Raw genomic sequence first — 22,036 nt, forward strand, 5'->3', positions numbered from 1 at the left:
GTGCCAGGGGCCTTGGACTAGCCCATGTACCCTGGCTGGTGGCTCAGTCTCTAGGAGTGCCTAAGGGGTCTGGGTGAGTTGAGATTGCTGGTCGCCCTCCGGTTCAGTTTTACTGCTTCCACCAGTTTGACCATTGGGTTCCCGGACTTCAGGCCAATGGTTGAGTGTAAGTATCTGCATCTATTTCAGTCAGTTGCAGAGGACAACCATCTCAGGCTCCCATTTGTAAGCACATCATAGCATGAGTAATAGTGTCAGGCCTTGGTGACCCACCATGAGATAGATCTCAAATTGGGCTGATCATAGGACCGCCTATCCTTACTTTCCTTAGACTGTGAGTAGTACTCACATAAGGCTTCACATCAAATAAAAAATGCTTGCTGAATTACTTAAGTAAAGCAGATCTTGTGAAATCAACCTCTCTCCAGCCATAAACAGAGGAAAATAAGTGTTGACGGATTATGGGGAAAAGGCCTACTTCCAGTCATTCACATTACCCTTTGAGAACATTCATAGTTGCTTTATTTGTGTCCATTAATTTAAATCCATTCACCTTTTATTGACCACTTAACATGCTCCAGAAATTTTTCTAGTGATTAAATGAGCACTTCATAGGCGCCAGAACTTTGCTTAATGGTTTACTTTCATTATCCTACAAGTATCCTGGGGAAAGATGTTCTTGTCCTCATTTATAAAAGGAATATTCTCGCTCTACTCTAGCCGAGCATGGTGCCCAAAGGAAAGAAGGCCAAGAAAAAGGAGACCCACCACCCCACCCTGCTCCCACCCTCTCAACCCACCCCTGTCCACTGTCGTTAAGAAATAGGAGGCTGAAAAGTGGTCAATCCTTTGTTTAAGAAAAGACCCATGAACTTCAGTGCCGGACAGGACATTCAGCCCAAAACAGATTTCACATGCTTTGTCAAATTGCCCTGCTCCATCAGGCTGCAGCGGCAAAGAGCCATCCTCTGTAAGCAACATAAACTATCTTCTGCCTTTAACCAGTTCACCCAGGCCCTGGACAGGCAAATATCTACTGCGATATTTAAGTTTGCCCACAAGTACAGGCCATAGACAAAGCAGAAGAAGAAACAAAAGCTACTAGTAGGTGTTGAGAAGAAAGCTGCTGCCAAGGGGACATCCGAACTGAGATCACCTGTCCTTCGAGCAGGGGTCAATTCAGACCCCTTGGTGGAGAACCAGACGGCTCAGCCAGTGTTGAATGCCCACAGCGTAGACCCCATTGAGCTGGTGGTTTTCCTGAGTGCCCTGTGTCGAAAAATGGGGGTCCCTACTGCATCATCATGAAGTACGTTGGGGCACCTAGTTCACAGGAAGACAGGCACCATTCATTGTTGCTTCACATAGGTTCACTGGAAAGACAAGGGAACCAGATATGGCTAAGCTGCTGGAAGCTATTAGGACCAATAACAATGACAGATAGAATGAAATTTGCGGCCACTGCAGAGACAATGTCCTGCATTCTAATTCTGTGGCTCATATAGCTAAGCTGAAAAAGGCAAAGGCTACAGAACTCGCCACTAAACTGGGTTAAATTTTCTGCACTGCTAAGTTTGCTGTACATAAATATAATTACAAAATTAGAAAGAAAAAAATAATATTCTGGAATCTTAAGACCTCTAAATCCATGGGAATGGAGGAAATTTTCAACATGCAGCAAGAAAGTAGGCCTGTCTAATTTGGAATGGTAGTTATGCCTAGAGGCATCTAATAAAACCACCTGGTATCTCACCTCTGCCTGGGAAACCCTGTTGTTGCCTCTTCCCTCCATCCATTCTGAAATTAGAAATGTTTTATGCTCCTTAACTTTGACTTCTGCTCTATGTTCCCACTGGGTCTTTTTTTTTTTTTTTTTTTTTTTTTTTTTTCTATAGCTTTAAACTACACCCTTGCCTCATTTAGAAGGCTCTCTCTGGCCATGTTTGTCAGTACTAGGACAAGCCTGGCTCATTCCTCTTCTCATTTTAAGTGGGAATTTGTAATCCCCAAGCCCCAGATGCCTTGGTGATGAATTGCAGGAGTGCCTGAATGCTTCACACTGGGAACCTGTGAGGAATTGTTTCTTAAGGAGATTTAGGGTCACAAGAGCAGACCACATACACGGAGAGCACTAAATAACCCTGAGGCAACAAAAGCCCCCTATTTGATTGCTGCTTTTTGAAATAACGGTCTCCGTTACCCATGAATTGCTTTTCAGTGAACCAGACTGACCACTGTTTGGCCCGACTGTTGCACAGTAAGCTTGCCTATTAAAACTTTCTACAGAGAAATCTGCCTCTGAAACTAAACTGGCCAATTCTCTGCTGGGTGGTTTAATATGGCCTGTGTTTGTTATGCTAGTGTAGCCTCTGTCGTGGCTGAGGAGACTTACCTCAGCTAAGATGTGTGGGAGCTGAGTTCTGTAAATCAATTAATAATATTTGCTGGAGTGGAGATGCCATCAATCTTTTTGGCAACTATCCACCCTTAAGTCCATCGTGGACTAAGGAAAGATGACTAGTGAGAGGTCAATTTTTGGAGAAGGAAAAAAATTACGGCATTCAAGCATCAGGGAGTACAGGGTGCTACTGTAAGAGAATTAACTATTCTGCAAGAAAAATGACATGGTTGCCATGTCTCCTGAGCTGGCCAATGGAAAGGGATCCTTTCAGATCCCAAATTCTTTTCTACTCCACAGGACCATTTTCAGATTTGTATGTAGATCTCATACATGCATCAGATCATAAATGTTAAATACATGCACATTCTCACTAAGCATACATACTTGGGGCAAGCATTTTGGAAAATTTTATTCATAACTTGGCCTTCAAAGATACTTGATTCCAAGTCATCCAGTTCATTGATGTTGTACTTCAGTTCAGAAATCATTGCAGTTTCTAGGGAAATGGTAAATTGTATTTAACCTTAACACAATGTAATAATGAGTAAAATTGGCATGCTTTATTTTGAAGACATGTAAATATTTTTTTTTTATTTTGCTATCTTCTGCATTTGAAGCCAACTTTTCAAAAAGATCTAATCATCTCAAAAGGGCCTTGAAAAAATCCTAGCCCCAGGCAGTGTTCCATGTAGACAGTAAACAGGATAATCCTAATCTATGCACTGAATTCTCTTAGCTTCATGAGCCCAGGCACTCTGATTCTCTACTAAATGTTCCTGTTCCCTTTCTAATATATGCTAAACAAATCTGTTTAGAACTGGACACTCAATAACTTTCCAATGTCAACATTGGACAAGTTTCAAGTATGCTGAGATTCAAGTCCATTACAGCATACAATAAATATATATACTCCTAAAACATTATCTAAGGAGTTAATTAGCTGATTACTATGTGGAGGACAACTATATACATTTTATTTCCCTCTGTCTATATAAAAGTCCCTATGCTTTGGAAGTACTAAGAAGGAAAGAAAGGAAAGGAAAGAGATGGAGATCAAGGAAGAAAATTTAGAAAGAAAAATAAGGCACAATAGCCTACAATGTCTCATGACTGCACTGTGAGAGAGCCCATGATGCTACCTCAAACCCTACTTCATACAACTTGGGCAATGCTGATGCTGAAGATCTCTGAGCTTGGATTTCATCATTCATGAATACAACTAAAAATAGCAGCCATTCCAGACAATTCATTCAATAATTAAAGGATTCACTATATTAAGAACAGAGCCTGACAAATGATGAATGCTCAGTTAATATTATTTTAATTGAATCTTCCTAGAAAATGAACCTGATTTTAGATTTCTTGTGAGCCCCAGTACTGAGCAACATGTATAGGGCTGGTATAGGTTCAAATAGATGACAAAGATTGTCTAGGATCTTCAAGATTTATGTATTATATATACAGCATTCTGTGTCTAGGATCTTCAAATGCTTTCATCTACACACGGAAAACTTTAACAAGTTTAGGATTTAGGCAGACTTTGAATTTTCCATTACTCAAATTCTGTATTTTGTTTCTGTTTCTTTGAAGTTAACACATTAAACCCAAAAATAAGAAACATTAAACAAAGGACAGCAAGCACCTTCCATGGTTTTGAAATCTTTGGCGTCACAAAATCTTCAAAGTTTCTAAGTTGCAGCCAAATACTCTTCTATCCCTCAATATGGAACAGATTTTTTAGCACACAATTACAGCATTCCTTTCATGTCCTTCATTAAAGAATTTTTGCATGATAGCAACTCCAGAGTCATTTCTCTGCTCTCTTTGGGCCAGTATCTTATCTGGCAGCATTATCAGTTAAATATTCATTGGTCAAATTAGAATTCAGTCAAATGCCTTCCCATTTAAAGTGGCAGGGTGAATATAGTGATCATTTGTCAATGTCCCTCTCTGAATTGTTAGTGAGATAGGCTTGCACAGAGCATTTGAGTCAGGCAGAAAACAAGGTTTCAGTTGCTATGGTTACAGCTAGCTTTAGGGGTAGTTGTTTGCAAGTTATCTTTGCTTTCAGACTCTCCTACAAGGGCATGCATGAACCTCTGCACATGCTTGCACACGCTTACATGTGAGCTGAAGTCCTGGCTATTCTAGTAAAAATGCTCATTTCAATTTTTTTTGCCCCAAAGTCACTATTACTGGCTCTATTATTGTTAAACTTTTCATCATGGCTTTTCTCACTGACAACTGCAATTTCATATCACAAAAGAGATGTCTCATACCATCAAAGATATCTGACTTGACTACTAGTCTCATGATTAGATCTCAGAATTAAGAATTTTACCTCTGCTGAAACCTCTTTCTCAAAATCACAGTTTAGTTTCTTGCTCTTAAGAATATCTGTTTTGAAACTCAAATGACTGCACAACAAAATAATTATAGAAAACTCATTAAGATGGGCTATTACTTTACTTGATTACTTAAATATTTTACTAAGTTCTTATTTGTAAGCAACAGAGAGAAAAAAGGAAAACAGAATAAAAGCTCATATTACAAGAAGTGCAGCGTCCTAGATTCACTAGTAGGGTTAAAAAAATTAGTCTTAGCCCTGTTAACAAAAACCATGCCCTAAGAGACTCTATAGAATAAATCCTTTGGTTTGTTGCGTTTTGAAATGCTGTTGCTGTACAACTAAGGCAGCCCCCTATTCACAGTTCTCCTTCACTAGTCTCTAGTTATGAGACAGGATATGGGGGTTGATTGTAGGGAAGAAACAAAAGGGGGGCAATATAATTATATTTTAATTAAGATGTACTTTTAAAAGTGAGTATAGAGTGGAGAGCCTTATATAACTTGAATACATATTCTTGGATTTTGGATATTCTGTTCTCTTTCATGTAAATAAAACTTCATTTGTAACATTTTAAGGGTAAAGTTTATGTGGTATCTGACAGGCAGAGTCAGGGTTCATGAATAGCTCCTCATTTCTCTTTTACCTTCAGCATTCTACCTCCCTCACATCATATCCAGTGCTCAATGTATCAAATGAGTTTTTAAGTGGCTATATTAATAAATATCTATACAAAATGTACTAAGGACTATACGAGCCAGCATTGGGATTTTAAATGTCATTATATAAAGAGAATTGGTTCTGTAGTCTCAACTGGCTTGCTTACGTAGAATGTTAAGTCTAAAATGGAGAGGGCTGACCTAACATGAAAGGAAGATCGAGCATCACTTACCTTGTACATTTGCAGTTATTCCTTGCCAGCATCACCTTCCAATGTCTTCCAGATTCTGTTACCCCACATTCTTCTTCTTGAGCCACCATTGCAATGAGGACTTATGTGGATGTCGCCACCACTGTGAGGAAATTCCACGGGTATTTATAAGAAAAGATTCACTTCTCACATGTCTTTTAGCAATGGGCTTACAAAAGAAATAGAAATAAATCCACTGGATTTTGAATGTTGGATATTAGTAAAACAAGGATAATGCCATACCCAACACATACACACACACACACACAGTGGTATTTAAGAGATCAGTAGACATTTTTCCTGCCTATTGTTGAAGTAAACATTTTATCAATATAAAGCTTGGAAAAATATGTTCTAATACATATACATAAGAAGAAAATATGACACTAGGCTGAATATAACGCTAATTCTGCAAGATCAGTTCAAGCTATGATTTGACTAGCGATAAGCACAGAGGCCAACAGAGGACATGGGATCTGGATGCGCTACTCACATCTCAATCATCTGCTCATGTCAGGCCTCCAATAAGTAAAGGAAAGCAGCGTAGAATCATCAGGAGTTAGGAGCCCCCTACTGTGTGTACAGTGGTGAGTAAGAGAAAACTGAGCAGAAGACCTGGTTACGTAAAGATGTGGGCATCCTGTGTCCAGACTGTATGGAAAGGGAAATGAAAAGCCTCCTTTCATGTCTGTCACATCTCCGGAATCCTTTATTCTTTTTCTAAGTGTGTGTGTGTGTGTGTGTGTGTGTGTGTGTGTGTACACTTTCACCTTTGAAAATTACAAGACGAGGTCATGGCCCAACAGCACTGTCGTTCCAGGGCAGCTGTGAGCCACCTGATGTGGTTATTGGGAGCTGATCCCCAGCAGTAGCAAGCACTCTGAAAGACTGAATCGTCCCTCCAGCCAACCTACACCTTGAAGCTTTTGTGGCAGACTGGGTGAGATCAGGCAGGAAGCTGAGCCCTTGAAAACACACTCTGCTTTTTATTTAAGGATCTGTTGAAAAATCAAAGGTCAAAGAGAGTGCTTCCTATATCTTAAAGGGAAACCTTGGCCAGTGATGACTCCTCCTGCATGTTCATTCCATGAGAGAAGAAAGGCTTAGACCAGAACTCTTGTCAGTTTATTCTTACATAATGGTCCCTACTTACTGGTCCACATCAAAAGAGATCTGCTTTCCTGTTTGCCTGATTAGAAATGCAAAATTGGCTTGATATTGACTATCTGTTCTCCTGGGTTTTAAAGAAGCTTTTCCATTAAAGGATCACGTAGCAAGAGAAAGTATTATCCTGTTTCGTGTAGATGTACTTCTTAAACTGTAAGGGTATAGTTAGAATAATTTTCTTAAAATCAAATTCTAACTCTTTACCTTTATTATCTTGGCTATATATTTACAAGTTTGTTTCTGGGCTAAGTAATTATAGCAAACATCAGATGAATCTGCCAATAGTGAGAATAATAAAAGTTGTATTGCTATCCCCTTGATAAATGTGAATAAAATGATCTTTTCCTTTCCTGGGAGGAGGTGATATTCTGACCTTGCCCCTGTGAGTCTTAATATGTAACAGGACCTTTCTTTGTTTTTTAAATCAAGGACAGCCTCCGGGGACCATTCTCAAAGCTTTATAATGGAGAATAAAATTAACCTTTTAGTTGAGAAGCTCCCAGGTCTATTTGAGAATTCATTATGTAAGTACTGGCTAGTCAAGGAGTTCCTATAATCTCTTTGGCAAACAGAATGGCTTAATTCAATATTTGAGGTGTTAACATACTTTTTCACAGTTGTGCTTCACTTGATCCTCCCCGTTTTCTGAATGGTACTTAAACACAGGCATACCCACATGTCTACAAACTGGTCTGTATTGACCAATCTCAAGATTCAAAACCAGTTCAAGGAAACTAGTTTAGAACTTAGGCAAAAGCAGTATCTGACAAGGAAAACAGAAGTGACAATGTCTGGCATGAATACTCTTCTTCCATAGCAGATTTAATGACAAAGACTCATGCCATGTGACTACTACGCCTTATTAGACACTAGGCTGTATAAATGTGTTGAGTAATGTGGATGAAAGAGGAAACCTCTTAAACTCATCAAAGAATTGTAGAATTTGAAATTCCATATTTGGTATGGCAAATAGACTCTTTTGATTAGTTTATTCATCCATGAAGCTCATCAGTTATAAGGAAGAAGTCAGAAAAGAGAGAAAAATAACATACATGCCCATTGTATTCTCACAGGAATATCATATTTGAGAACTACTACTACCCAGTGAGGACTGAACACCATCTCCACCTTGCAGATAGAGCCATTGAGAGTCTCAGGGAGGTTAACTAGGTTGGTATAGTTTACACCTTAAGGACCTGGAACTATTAAGAATCAAACATGTATGCACTCCAGCTTTCTTTCCATTGTTCCTCAGCTCAATATTCAAAGGAGCTTACCTATGGAGAAGAAAGTCAAAGATAATGAATACAAACAGACATTCTTGCCTTCCTTTGGGCTTAAAAAAAAGATATACATGGAATAGTTATCATAGCTGGAAGTCTGTCTCTGTGTATGTCAAAATCATCTTCTAGCCAGAAGATGCAAATTCTCTTATAAACTTTTATTTTCCAAAGAACCATTGAGCTTTAACACTGATAGGCGTGAGGAATGAGCATTAGACATTGAAGTTTGTTTGTTTGTTTGTTTGTTTGTTTGTTTTTTAATTATAAGTAATCACAGACTGGGTTTAAATGCCAAATAATATCTAACACCCTTAGCAATAGAATATCTGCCTTGTCCCAAACTTTCCACGAGTGATTTCCCCAGCACTGGGGCAGCATTGTTTGTGCATTGGTGCACAGGGTTGGGTTACTGCTCTGCTTTTGTTGGGTTTTGTTCTCTTGTTTTTATTTTGTTTTAGAACATAATTCACTGAAAATGATGTGAATAATGAAAAAAAGAGGCTATGAATTTGGAAATGGAGCATGAAGGAGTATATGGAAAGGTTTGGGGGGGAGAAAAAAGAGGGAAATGAGGTAATTATAAAAAAATTTTTTAAGTGAAAAAATAATGGTTGAAAAAGGAAAAAAGACAGAATTGACTATCACAATAACAATCACAAGACTATAAGATGACAACATAAGGAAAGTATAAACAAAATTTAAAATCTTACATGGCAGGAACTTAAATAAGCATGTACAGTGTTTGGGTTCAAGAAGAAGGACTTTTGGGGCTGGAGAGATGGCTCAGCGGTTAAGAGTACTGACTGCTCTTCCAGATGTCCTGAGTTCAATTCCCATTGACCACAAGGTGGCTCACAACCATCCGGCTCACAACCATCCCTAAGGAGATCTGATGTCCTCTTCTGGGGTGTCTGAGGACAGCTACAGTGTACTTATATATAATAAATAAATAAATCTTTTGAAGAAGAAGAAGAAGGAGAAGGAGAAGGAGAAGGAGAAGGAGAAGGAGAAGGAGAAGGAGAAGGAGAAGGAGAGGAAGGAAGAAGAAGAAGAAGGTCTTTTGTTTCTTGGCATTGGAGTCTAAATGTAGCCAATTGTTTTAGGGCAATTAGTCAAATTCTGTAATTTAATACATACAGAGCCATGTCGTATTTCAAAGACTGAGTTCAAATCAGGTTGAGCTTTTATTTGAATTAGAAATTCCTTTGTCTTTCTTTTTGTCGATATTAAATTGATAATCTTGTAAACAACAAATGAAGAAAACAAATGCCCTCTTTTAAAAAATCTTTCCGATGGAAATATTTTTTCTTCTTCACTTAGAAGATGCTTTTGGGCTCCAATGTAGCAAGAGTCGCCTTGGAATAACTGTTGTCATCATATGCAAATAGTGACGACTGACACTTGCTTTTGAGTCTATGGCGCATCCCCTGCTGCCATCACTGAGGTTCATGTTATCTTTGTAGAATATTTATTAGTACAGAGCCCCCTTCCCCCTCCCCAGTTGAGTTTTTGCATTCCTTCTGTCTTCCCCAAGTTTCTTGTTTGTTTTCCTTTTGGGAAATTTCATCTGATTTATATTTCCACACACCTACACTGAACTTCAACATCCTTTTAAATAAAAATCTTTAATTTCATAGCAATGTTGAAATATTTTTGCACTAAACTCTTGTTTTGAATTTAAAATTTTTCATATTAATTTTTAATTTTCAATATCATTTTTATGGTTCTCTGGCTAGTTCACCATGAGGCATCCTTATATTATTTCTGGGCTATGATGTTTTTTTCTTATTTCTCTAAGGAAACTTCAGAAACGTTTCTTCTGCTTTCTGTTCTGCATTTCCTTGTGGTGGTTTGCACTTTTTCTCCAGCTTTGATCTTCCCTGACAATCCCTGTCTGTGTATCTGTAAGACTTCAGGGAGTGTTAGCTTACCAGGGACACACTGAGTGAACCACGTGGAGCTGGAATTGATGCAAAAAGCAAGAGGAATGTATTGTTCCAGTGCACTGGGGTCGTTACAAATCCGAAGGAGAGGAAGCAACCCCCAGCACCCGTTTAGTGAGTTTTTATATGGTTTCCAGGGGCAGAATAGAGCATCAGCAACTAGGCAGAATATGATTGGTGGAACAGTGCACCCTTTAAACTGATTGGTCTTTAGGGAATGAGGGGACAAGACTTCCCTTGTCTGAAGGTGGGCAATAGTTAGTTCTGAGGAATGTGTTCCCACCTGCAGGTCGGTTCCTGCCCTGTGGTCTGAGAAATGTTAAATTAGCCTCTCCCTTCCAGAAGGGAAGTGCTTCATGACGTTCCCAAAGATCCTAAACTGACCTTTTCATATCTAGTGGTCCTAGGCTGTGCTTGCTTATCAGCAGTGAAGGAAGTCCACACGGCTAGTGTTTTCTTCCTTTCAGAAAAAAAAAAATCTGAAAGTAATAACAACACACACACACACACACACACACACACACACACACACACATTTCATTATCTAGTCTTATTCTGATGGACAACTAGGTTGATTTCAATTCTTTGTTACAGTGAATAAAGCAATGATAAAAATAAAGGTACATACATCTCTTAAGTTGCTGTGCTTGATAACACCTGTGGAAGCTTCTAATAAGGATCACCATATACAACATCTCCCTGATATCTACCACCTCCAGATTGCAGGGGAATTGTCCTTCACTTTGATGCTTGCATTTCCAAAGTTCCCTCTTTTCCATGTTATAAGACGCTGGAGCCACCATACCCCAGGTTTACAGTGTCACATCAGTGGAAAGGCTTGCCAGTTGTTCTGGTTAAAACAACAATTCTGCCTCTGGAAGAGGTAGGTCTGTCTGCCTCCATCAGCCCTGATCTAGCAGTGTCAACGGATGGAGAGGTACAAACTGAAGGAAACCCAGCAAAGGAGGCTTCAGAAACTCATTGAAGAAAGCAATCCTACTTCCTGGTGTTTAACTGAGGCTGATGAGGAGACAAAATCCTGGAGGGTGTGAGCTTGGGATGACCTAGGTGTAACCAGAATCCACTTCCTCAAAGTAAGTGAGAAAGAAGCAAAGGAAACTGGGCCTTGAATGTATTTGAATTCCTATTTAAGTGGAATCTGAGAGACTGTGAAGCTATTATTGCAAACTTATACCGACCTCAACATTGAGTTCACCTTGACTTTTGTAGGTACTAGTCAGATAAAACCAACTCATTCAAGAGCTCTCTCTCTCTCTCTCTCTCTCTCTCTCTCTCTGTCTCTCTCTCTCTCTCCATACACAAAGGCATTATATCAATTTTTTTAAATAGGAAAGACAATAGAAAAATCTATTAAGAAAAAACAAAGGAACAAATTCTTACCTCAAATTCTGTCATTATGAAGATGCTCAGGAAATAAAACATCCTGGACAAACCAGAGACAAGGGTTCTGTCTGCACTGTAGAATCAGACTTTCCCTGGGGTAAGGCTAGGTCATCCTTCAGCCTGGATGGAGGCCACAGAATAGGGCTGTGGAGAGGTGCCCAATTCTGCTGTCATACATGTAAGGCCATGTTCTCCATTTAGTTTACCAGTACTTCTGTTACATTCTGGTGTTTTGTTTTGTTTTGTTTTGTTTTCTCAATTAATTCTGGATGACCAACAGAAAAAGGTTGTTCTTTGTTTCTAAGTAAAGAAGAAAGAAAACACTATGTGCAGTGTGATGTTATTAGGGTGCCCCAGGGAAGAAGTGTCCGTTCTTTCTGTAAGCAAAGCTGAACTTTGATTAAATGGCTTTACTATTCTGGTCTGTATCTTACTCAACAGAATCAGATGACAAGACCCTATTTGGCCCTCTGGCACTCTCGGGATTATCAGTTTAAATGAGGGTAGAGCATAATGAGGCCAGACACAATATCAGCCACCTCAACGGATCTGCTTTAAGGCACAGGTGAGGTGGAAGAGAAATGGGTACCGCACTATTGATTTCTCTTTGTTCTTTGGGCATTTATGTATTTTTCATTTGTTAAAAGCCCAGTGCTAACCTTGGCCATCTATGGGGCTCAAGGATTGAAAAAAAAATCATTCAATAGTTTATTCTTCAATAGTCTGTCTATACAACCATGCCACAAGAATAATAACAAAAGACTTTTGGAAATACTTTACTGTTTAAAATAAAATGTGTCAACATTACCTGTGGGTGAAGACGTTTCAGTTTGAATGACTTATAATTAGAGAATCACATACTCTTTTTAGTGAGTAGAACCTGGAAAGATCTTAACCCAATCAGGCTAAGTTTCTCCCCTTCCTTCCCCTAACTACATCAAGAAGGGGCATCTTTAATAGCTTTATATCTTTTTTTTCTCATTATAAATGAGAATAAAAGCACTATACTAGCCTCATTTAAATAAATTAGTGTGAGTCAGCTTCCCAAATTAAGAGTCAGATTCTGAGAAAAAGCTAGATCATAGGCCTTTGGTGATCTCTCCGAAAATAAAGATCCCCAAAGATGCTGCGTCCAATTTCAATAGGAGGCTTTGGTGAACAAGTTATACTAGTGCCCCTCAAAGTTATCAGGAGTAGAGACGAAAACTCACAAGAAGTCTTGCTCAGGCAGCTGGACGTGATGTTTCAAGCATTGAAAGTGTCTTAGTTTGGGTTTTATTGTTGTGAAGAGACACCATGACTAAGACAACTCTTCTAAAGGCAAACATTTAGTTGAGGCTTGCTTACAATTTCAGAGGTTCAATCTGTCATCATCATGATTAGAAGCACGGCTTCAGGCATAGTATGGACTAAACAGGAACCATCCTTGAAGGGTTAGAGCTAGGAAACCACTCCAAACAACTAAGCTCAATGAATGGTCACAGATCTCATAGATCAGCTGGGCTTCTTCATTATTTCACCTTATTTATTACAGTGAGGAACTCTCGTCTTCCAAATGTATCTTCATTCTTTGTGACTTCCACACCTAGATGAAGTGGCCCCAAATTAGCTTCTGTCTCTTGTTCAGTATTCTTACTTCAGTTAAACAGAAGCTGCTCAGTTTACAGGCTCCGTATCTCAGAACTCTGATCAGTCTGCAGCATATATGGATTTTTGCACACATTACTAATCCTAAACAAAGTTGAAGTTTCTTTCCATGAAATGAAAGGTGTCTAGTTCAGAACAGTATTTCTATCATGGAGCAGTGATAATTTAGTAAGCAGATAACAATTATTAGTTGATGCCTGAATGCCCAGGCTTTATGCCTGTGTAAGAACTGAGCAGAGGTTGGTCTTAGCTGCAGTGTTTGTTTGCACTGCAGAACAACATAAGGGAAGCAGCTTGTCTCCAGAGAGCCTCCTCATTCCTTATGATAACACAGGCTTTAGGAGAATATTATGTATAGCCAAAGCAAGCCACTGGCTCCTTCTGAGACAATCTGTAAATTAAGGCATGATTCTAATTCTGCTAAAATGTGTTCAACCAAAAATGTCCATTACCTTATACTAAACTGGAGGGGTAGACACAGAGGCTTTTATTGATTTGTGCAAGGTTTCCCTAGGAAGGAGAATTACTACCCTAGGATGTCTGACTCCACTCTTTTGTAATGGGAAACAGAGCCATATACAAGTTAAATTTAACTAATAGCATTTTAGACAATAAGCTGGGTAATCAGCATGGTTCTCTGAGTCCCGTCCAAAGTCTTATGAGAAACCATGCACATCCCTGGAATCGTCCTCCTGGGCTGTTCTCCTCTCTTCACGGATGGCCCTGGAGGGCCTGCCACATGACTAAGCTTTGAAAAGCAAGGTCTAAAGGGACTTGGGGACCGTTTGTTTTCCTAATGCCCAGCTATCAGCAACAGAGTTTATAGTTGCAGATGAATTTTTCTCTTTATTGCAAATGGCTTTGATTTAATAATAACATTTTCTAAGCCATTGGCCCATAATGAGGATTATTGCCTCTGGGTATTTAATACAGGACAAAAGAAATGGACCCATTTCACCATGCAAATGTCTGCCACAAACTCTGCAGTGGGGGTGCTCAAGGGACATTTCTACTAAAGCATTGGCTGAGCCTGGCTAACAATAGACAACCAGTCTTACTTCTTGGGTGAACCACGGGTCAACCAATCCACAATAGATATACTTTACTAAGAAGCCACTTTTCAAATCCAAACTCTGCTTTACCTTGGTGCTATCATTAGGAGATGTTGACTATGCAAACTTCTCTAAGAGTCTTTTCACCAGGACAGAGGTGAGCTGTGAAGGCATCAAGGATAAGCTGGGCCTGGTGGAAGCAAAGGCAAATTCTGGAGCTGGGTGAAAGAACAGAGCTAAATGTGATTCCATTTCATCTTCATGTCAGCACTGTGTGTTAGATTCTACTACTACATATATTTAGGGAAGAAACTGATGCCTTTAAGAGACAAGGAAGTTTTCCCAAATCACAGGTAAGCAAGTGTGGGAAGCCACATGTGCCGTTGCAGAGTGGCGCTGACTACTGCTGGCCACCACGCATAAGTTTGGACAAACAACCAATGTGTACATATGCAGTAAAGCTTTTTGCCAAGTCACTGCCTGGCCCGGGCATGATAATGAGGCTTTGAGAGTATAACCAATCAGATGTGAGACATGCAAATGAGGTATGATAATGAGGCTCTGTGAGGTACAGAGAGAGAGAGTAGCCAATCAGATGAGGAACATGCAAATGAGGCTTAGTGCATAACCAATCCGGGTGTGAGACACGCCTCTCCTAGGCCTATATAAGCAGCACCAGTTCTGGGATCGGGGTCTCTTAGCCTCTGCAATCAAGCTCTCCCAATAAATGTGTGTAGAAGGATCCTGTTGCAGCGTCGTTCTTGCTGGTCAAGTCCAGTGTGCGCAAGAAGCAGGCATAAATTCCAGTCGAGATTTGTTTGGAATGAAAGTCAAGGATTTCCCTGAAGTGTGTTGTGACCCATGTGTCCCATATTCTCCATTCATTAATGCAACACAAAGCTCTCCATGCTCTTTGTTGGTATTGCTGCATCCTCATCTTCTGAAGCTGGTGCCCCAGGCTTCTCATAGAATGCTGCTGAATGCAGTGGGCTTTCTGTGAGTCATTATGTCTGTGGGGGCTCTAGAAATCTCTCCACAAGCAAAGCTGAGGGTGTTATTAAGGGAGAAGACATATTTCTGATATTCAGAAAGGCTCAAGCTACCTCAGCTTGTATCCCCTGACTAGCCTTCTCTGGAGTAGTGCCGGTACTGTACTAAACTGATTGTAGTGGCTGAGCATGGGGAGGTGAAGAGAGTGACCTTGAGGGACACAGTCTGTTTGGCCACGAAGCCAGCAAATGTAGTTCTCTCTTCCTTTCCTAGTTGCCCCCCCCCACCCCCACCCCCCACCCCACCCCTGTCTCATTAGTCTGCCCTGCCTAATATCTCCTTTGCTCCAAATGGCTCAGCAACTATCTTATGTGCATCAGGTCGTCTGATGCCCTCTCAGTTGATGGTACAGCCCTTGCTATTACCTCAGGTTGTGTCTGGGGAATCAAGTTGGAGAGAGGCTAAGCAATTGGCCCCGGGCAGCACAGTTGCTAGATAGCTGAGCCAGGACCTAGCACAAGCAGCCTGACTGCCTAGTGAAGCTCCCTCAGGCTCCTATCAGTGTCTCTCATGATTACTGGGTCCTCTGAGGCCAAAGTATTCTGCCATTTTAAAATGTTTTTGAAATCTCAATATTCCCCTGATGTTTGTTCCAACTGTCAGACAGCCTTCCTCTTTGTCATCTTTGTACACAGATTCTTTCTCTCAGATTGCTTCTGTCGGTGGATGTCAGCAGCTGTGTGTCTAACTTGTTCGGTGGTTCCTGAAATGCTCCTGACGTGGTATTTAAAATTTGAAAGAAAAATTCAACTGCCTCTAAGTGTTGCCTTAAAAGAAAAAAATGACTACAACATTCTGAGCTTGATCACAAGACTTATGGAAAAGACTGCAATCTGTAGTTAACAACAACGTAACTCTTCAATTTTTTTCTTTTTAATTTCCATCATGTGCTGAGATTTAATCTGTGAATGGTTTTGAATGGTGTCCTTTTACACCCTTCCAGGCACAGTTCACAATCTACACAGTCACTTGATATTAATTACTTTTTTTTTTCAAACCCTGAATGCCCTCAGGTTCTTTCACTACAGCTTTTAGATTTGCTTGATTCAGCCTTGTACTCTGTTAACAGTGTAACAGGAGCCAAAGCTCTCTCTATGAAGGCTAGTGAGCCCTGAGGGTTAAGGCCCCTATATCTTCTTAGAGAGGAACACTGAAGGGAAAACAAACAAAAGCCCTTATCATAACCTAAATTAATCAGTATTTTTTAAAGATGTGAAGAAATATTTTGTTTATTTATAAATGGACTGTTTAGAGTGGTTTATTTTTTATTCAAGAGAATATCAAGTAGTACTATGACATTTGCAATGCTGACTCTTCAGGACCCTGTCAGGAATTTTCTGAAAAATTCAGGATGATAGTATTTACCTCCTTTGTGTTCAGAATCAGTCAACAGCAAGTCCATAAGAAGCAAGCAGTGGATGGTACTGCCTCGATTCTTTGGCTAAAACAGAATTTTCATTTCATTCATTCATGAATCATAAACTTTAGTTGTAGTATTATTAGGGAAATACTACAGAACAATCTGCATAGCAAAAGAAGAAGACTTCAAAACAAACTTGTTGGATGCCTCTCATTTTTTTTCTACCTTATTTGAGGCTTACATGTAGTTCACTATTCCAAATTTACAGAAGCAATGACTTTTCAACTCTTTTGAAAAATAGGTTGAAGAAACATGTTGTTTGGCTTATATTCAAGGTTCTTGACTTGTTTGTTTGGCAGTTGTATTTGTACTCTAGTTTGTAATTTTAATCATGTCACAGATACGAAATGATTTCTATAAACAATGCCTGTACAGGATAGAAATCATGGTCTCCCACCACTGACCAATTCTCTATCCTTTAATTGTCCCCTTTCTTCTCTTCTTGTTTGCTGTGTGGGAACCCTTTACCTACTATGGAAAGCATTTCTCTTAGATGCTGTCCAGTCATGGGTTCCCAGTCTCTCCAGGTCCCCAGCTTGGTCCACAAGCCTGAGTAAGATGTGCTGAACACCATCCTTTGCTGCTGTCCAGAGCTTCCACACTGCAACATTTGTTGGCACAGTAATCTTACTTCTCCATCCCTCAACTTCTTTGTCTTCAGCTTTAAAGTGAATCCTCACATGGTTCTTAAAGATCTAGAATGTTCTATGGATTTCCAGGTCAATCTGACTGCTACAGATGAAATTTTGCTTTCTTGGACTTGGGGCCTTGCTGTAACCCACTAGCTCCCCACCACCAAGACACAGCAACTCTAGCACTTTGGCTGTGATATTAGACATCCTGGGTAGACCCAGAAGCCTCTTGGTTGTTGCTGGAGCTACAAGTTTTCTCAATTGAGAAAAATAAAAGTTTCTTAGGGCTTATCTGACACAGCTGGATGCAAGAAGGTGTTAATGGACCGGCAACTGCTTCAAATACATTTTAATAAAATTACTTCCAAGAAGCCATGTGCAACTGAGATAAGAATATGAAAGCAATTCCGAAGCTGGAAGGAGGTGGAGAGACAACAGCAAAAGGTTTGTGTGGGTCTTATGGGGAGTAATGAAGTTAGGCCTGAGGGGCATGTGTCTTCCAAAAATTTCCACTGCCTTCCACCCTGGGCTTGCTTTTCCCTTTCCAGTCTAAGGGATTTCTGCAAAAAATGGAAATTACAACTCAATTATGCAGGCAGTAGAGAGACAGTACCTGCTTTGAGTCTGAAACACTCATTTATTACAAATCAAAATATATTAAGCATCTCTGTCTGTGTTGGACTCTGTTACTTGCATATGGATGAACAAAGCCATCCCTCAGCTAAGGACCTAGCATCTATCAGACAGAGGGATAACTAGCTTAGTTACTGTTATTACTGATATGCTACAGAAGCAGTGTAGGGAAGGAGAGGTGTTCTGGGGTTCATAGATTAGAAGGTATATTACGTCATGTCAGGAAAGGAACAATGGATGGGACAACTCAGGCTGGGGTAACAGGAGCATGTGGTGGCTGGTCAGCTCACAGGTTGCCAAAATGTAGGTAGGACTAGTTGTGGCAATAACCTTCAAGAGGCCACCTCTTCTAGCTTCTGTCTACAGGTAGACCCTATGCATGAGAAGTTCCATAGTGACCCAAAAGTAGTATCACCAGCTGCAGGACAGATGTTATAACATATGACTCTGTGGAAAACATTTCATATTGGAGTCATAACACCAAATATATTTTTTAATTAGTGTTATAGAGAAGAGTGTAGATGTTGTAGAAGTTCAGAAAGGGACTGGTAAATTCCTGCTAAGGAAATAGAAAAAGAGCAGAAATTTATTTCTTTTTTTTTTTGTACTTAATATACTTTTTTTGTTATTAAGTATTTTCTTCATTTATATTTCCAATACTATCACAAAAGTCCCCCATGACCTCCTCCGCCCCAACTCCCCTACCCACCGACTCCCACTTCTTGGCCCTGACGTTACCCTATAATGAGGCATATAAAATTTGCAAGACCAATGGGCATCTCTTTCCACTGATGGCCAACTAGGCCATCTGCTGATACATATGCAGCTAGAGACACAAGTTCTGGGGGTACTGGTTAGTTCATATTGTTGTTCCACCTATAGGGTTGCAGATCCCTTTAGCCCCTTGGGTACTTTCTCTAGCTCCTCCATTGGAGGCCCTGTGATCCATCCAGTAGCTGACTATGAGCATCCACTTCTGTGTTTGCTAGGTTCCAGTATAGCCTCACAAGAGACAGCTATATCAGGGTCCTTTCAGCAAAATCTTGCTAGTGTATGCAATGGTGTCAGCGTTTGGAGGCTGATTATGGGATGGATCCCTGAGTATGGCAGTTTCTAGATGGTCCATCCTTTCATCTCAGCTCCAAACTTTGCCTCTGTAACTCCTTTCATGGGTGTTTTGTTCCCAATTCTAAGAAGGGGCAAAGTGTCCACACTTTCGTGTTCATTCTTCTTGAGTTTCATGTGATTTGGAAATTGTATCTTATATCATGGGTATTCTAAGTTTCTGGGCTAATATCCACTTCCCAGTGAGTATATATCATGTGAGTTCTTTTGTGATTGGGGTACTTCACTCAGGAAGATGCCCTCCAGGTCCATCCATTTGCCTAGGAATTTCATAAATTCATTCTTTTTAATGGCTGAGTAGTACTCCATTGTGTAAATGTACCACATTTTCTGTATCCATCCCTCTGTTGGGGGGCATCTGGGTTCTTTGCAGCTTCTGGCTATTATAAATAAGGCTGCTATGAACATAGTGGAGCATGTGTCCTTCTTACCAGTTGGAACATCTTCTGGATATATGCCCAAGAGAGGTATTGCGGGATCCTCCGGTAATACTATGTTCAATTTTCTGATGAAGCGCCAGACTGATTTCCAGAGTGGTTGTACAAGCTTGCTATCTCACCAACAATGGAGGAGTGTTCCTCGTTCTTCACATCCTCACCAGCATTAAAAATGATGAACATTTGTTCAGGTGCTTCTCAGCCATTCGGTATTCCTCAGGTGAGAATTCTTTGTTTAGCTCTGAGACCCATTTTTTTAGAGAACTCCTAAACCTGGTAAACAGCTTCATTGAAGTAGCTGGATATAAAATTAACTCAAAAAAGTCAATGCCCTTTCTCTACACAAAGGATAAACAGGCTGAGAAAGAAATTAGGCCCTTCTCAATAGTCACAAATAATATAAAGTACCTTGGCATGATTCTAACTAAAGAAGTGAAAGATCTGTATGATAAGAACTTCAAGTTTCTGAAGAAAGAAATTAAAGATCTCAGAAGATGGAAAGATCTCCCATGCTCATGGATTGGCAGGATCAATATAGTAAAAATGGCTATCTTGCCAAAATCAATCTACAGATTCAATGCAATCCCCATCAAAATTCCAACTCAATTCTTCAACGAATTAGAAAGAGCAATCTGCAAATACACCTGGAATAACAAAAAACCTAGGATAGCAAAAACTCTTCTCAAGGATAAAAGAACCTCTGGTGGAATCACTATGTCTGACCTAAAACTGTACTACAGAGCAATTGTGATAAAAACTGCATGGTACTGGTATAGCGACAGACAAGTAGAACAATGGAATAAAATTGAAGACCCAGAAATGAACCCACACACCTATGGTCACTTGATCTTTGACAAGGGAGATAAAACCATCCAGTGGAAAAAAGACAGCATTTTCAACAAATGGTGTTGGCACAGCTGGTGGTTATAGTGTAGAAGAATGCGAATTGATCCATTCCTATCTCCTTGTACTAAGGTCAAAACAAAGTGGATCAAGGAACTCCACATAAAACCAGAGACAGTGAAACTTATAGAGGAGAAAGTGGGAAAAAGCCTGGAAGATATGGGCATAGGAGAAAAATTTCTGAACAGAACAGCAATGGCTTGTGCTGTAAGATTGAGAATCAACAAATGGGACCTCATAAAATTGCAAAGCTTCTATAAGGCAAAAGACACTGTCAATAAGACAAAAAGACCACCAACAGATTGGGAAAGGATCTTTACCTGTCCTAAATCAGATAGGGGACTAATATCCAATATATATAAAGACTCAAGATGGTGGACTCCAGAAAATCAAACAACCCCATTAAAAAATGGCACTCAGAGCTAAACAAAGAAATTTATTTTTAAGCTCAGTTTAGTGCATCCCAAAGAGCTTAAAGAGGTAAGAGTGGTTACTCAAGGGAGTACTGTGAAAGCATGAGTTAGACTTGGGCGAGGTTGAGCCACAAAAGACTAGAAACCTTTTCAGAAACACAAGATGTGCAGAAGGGTTTTAGAGATAAATCTGCAAAGGGTATTTTTGAAGTTTTTAAATCTATAAAGAGTTTAGATTTTTTTTCTTCCTTTGAGCAGTGGGAAAGCCACTCAAAGTAATTAGGTTGAACATGATAAGAATGATTACAAACAAACAGACTAGAAATGATGGGCAGAGTAACTACATGGACTGAATTTCACGTAAAAAGTAAGAAATTTAAAGAAAGATTTAAAGAAAAATATAAGATTTAAGGAAGACATAAATGAAAACATTGGTCACAGAAATAGAGAGGCCACAACTGGAAATGCATTGTTGGACTAATGTCCTAGGACTCAGAAATTTGGAATATTATAGAATGTTCGGGAGAAATAGTCTACTCTCTAGAAAACACTCAATATAAGGGAATAGTGAGTAGAGGCTCTCTTTTTCTGAGAAGATAGCCATGAATAAGAACACTGTTATGTTTTGGTTTGGTTTGGTTTTTGTTTGGTTTTTTGTTTTTTTTGTTTGTTTGTTTGTTTGGTTTCTGTTTTTTTGAGACAGGGTTTCTCTATATAGCCCTGGCTGTCCTGGAACTCACTTTGTAGACCAGGCTGGCCTTGAACTCAGAAATCTGCCTCCCTCTGCCTCCCGAGTGCTGGGATTAAAGGCGTGCGCCACCACTCCCAGCAAGAACACTGTTTTTTAACTCACGAGTGTGACAGATTTTAGGGAAGTTTACTGTTCCATATATACAGTCCTTCTGTATGCTTTATCCCCAGTGCTAAACAGAGCTTAGGGAGGGGAAACACCCTACCCTCCCTTCTGACACACTGTTAAAGGATTATATACATGCAGTTCTCTGCACAGTAGAAAATCAAAGTCTCCTGACTCTCATTGAAATGTGAATGTACAAAATGCAGACTAGGGAGAGGGTGTGGGAAGACTGGGAAGGACACAGCATCCTCTCCTAATGAATAGCTCTGGTAGACAGAGGAAGTGTCTAATGTGGACCATTAGCCAACCCTGAAATATCCTCCTGCCCAGCACCTGGTCTCTTTGGCTCTTTTCAACTGTTATTGGGAATTCTGGACGCATACATCGGTTAATACATTCTTTGGAGTGTTTTG

At 39.9% G+C, this 22,036-nt stretch overlaps 1 pseudogene; it reads left to right on the forward strand.

Annotated features, from left to right (window-relative positions):
• Positions 812-1,603, forward strand: Gm11256 (predicted gene 11256; annotated as a pseudogene).

Source organism: Mus musculus, chromosome 4 (genome assembly GCF_000001635.26).
Source record: "Mus musculus strain C57BL/6J chromosome 4, GRCm38.p6 C57BL/6J".
In the NCBI taxonomy this organism is placed as follows: domain Eukaryota; kingdom Metazoa; phylum Chordata; class Mammalia; order Rodentia; family Muridae; genus Mus; species Mus musculus.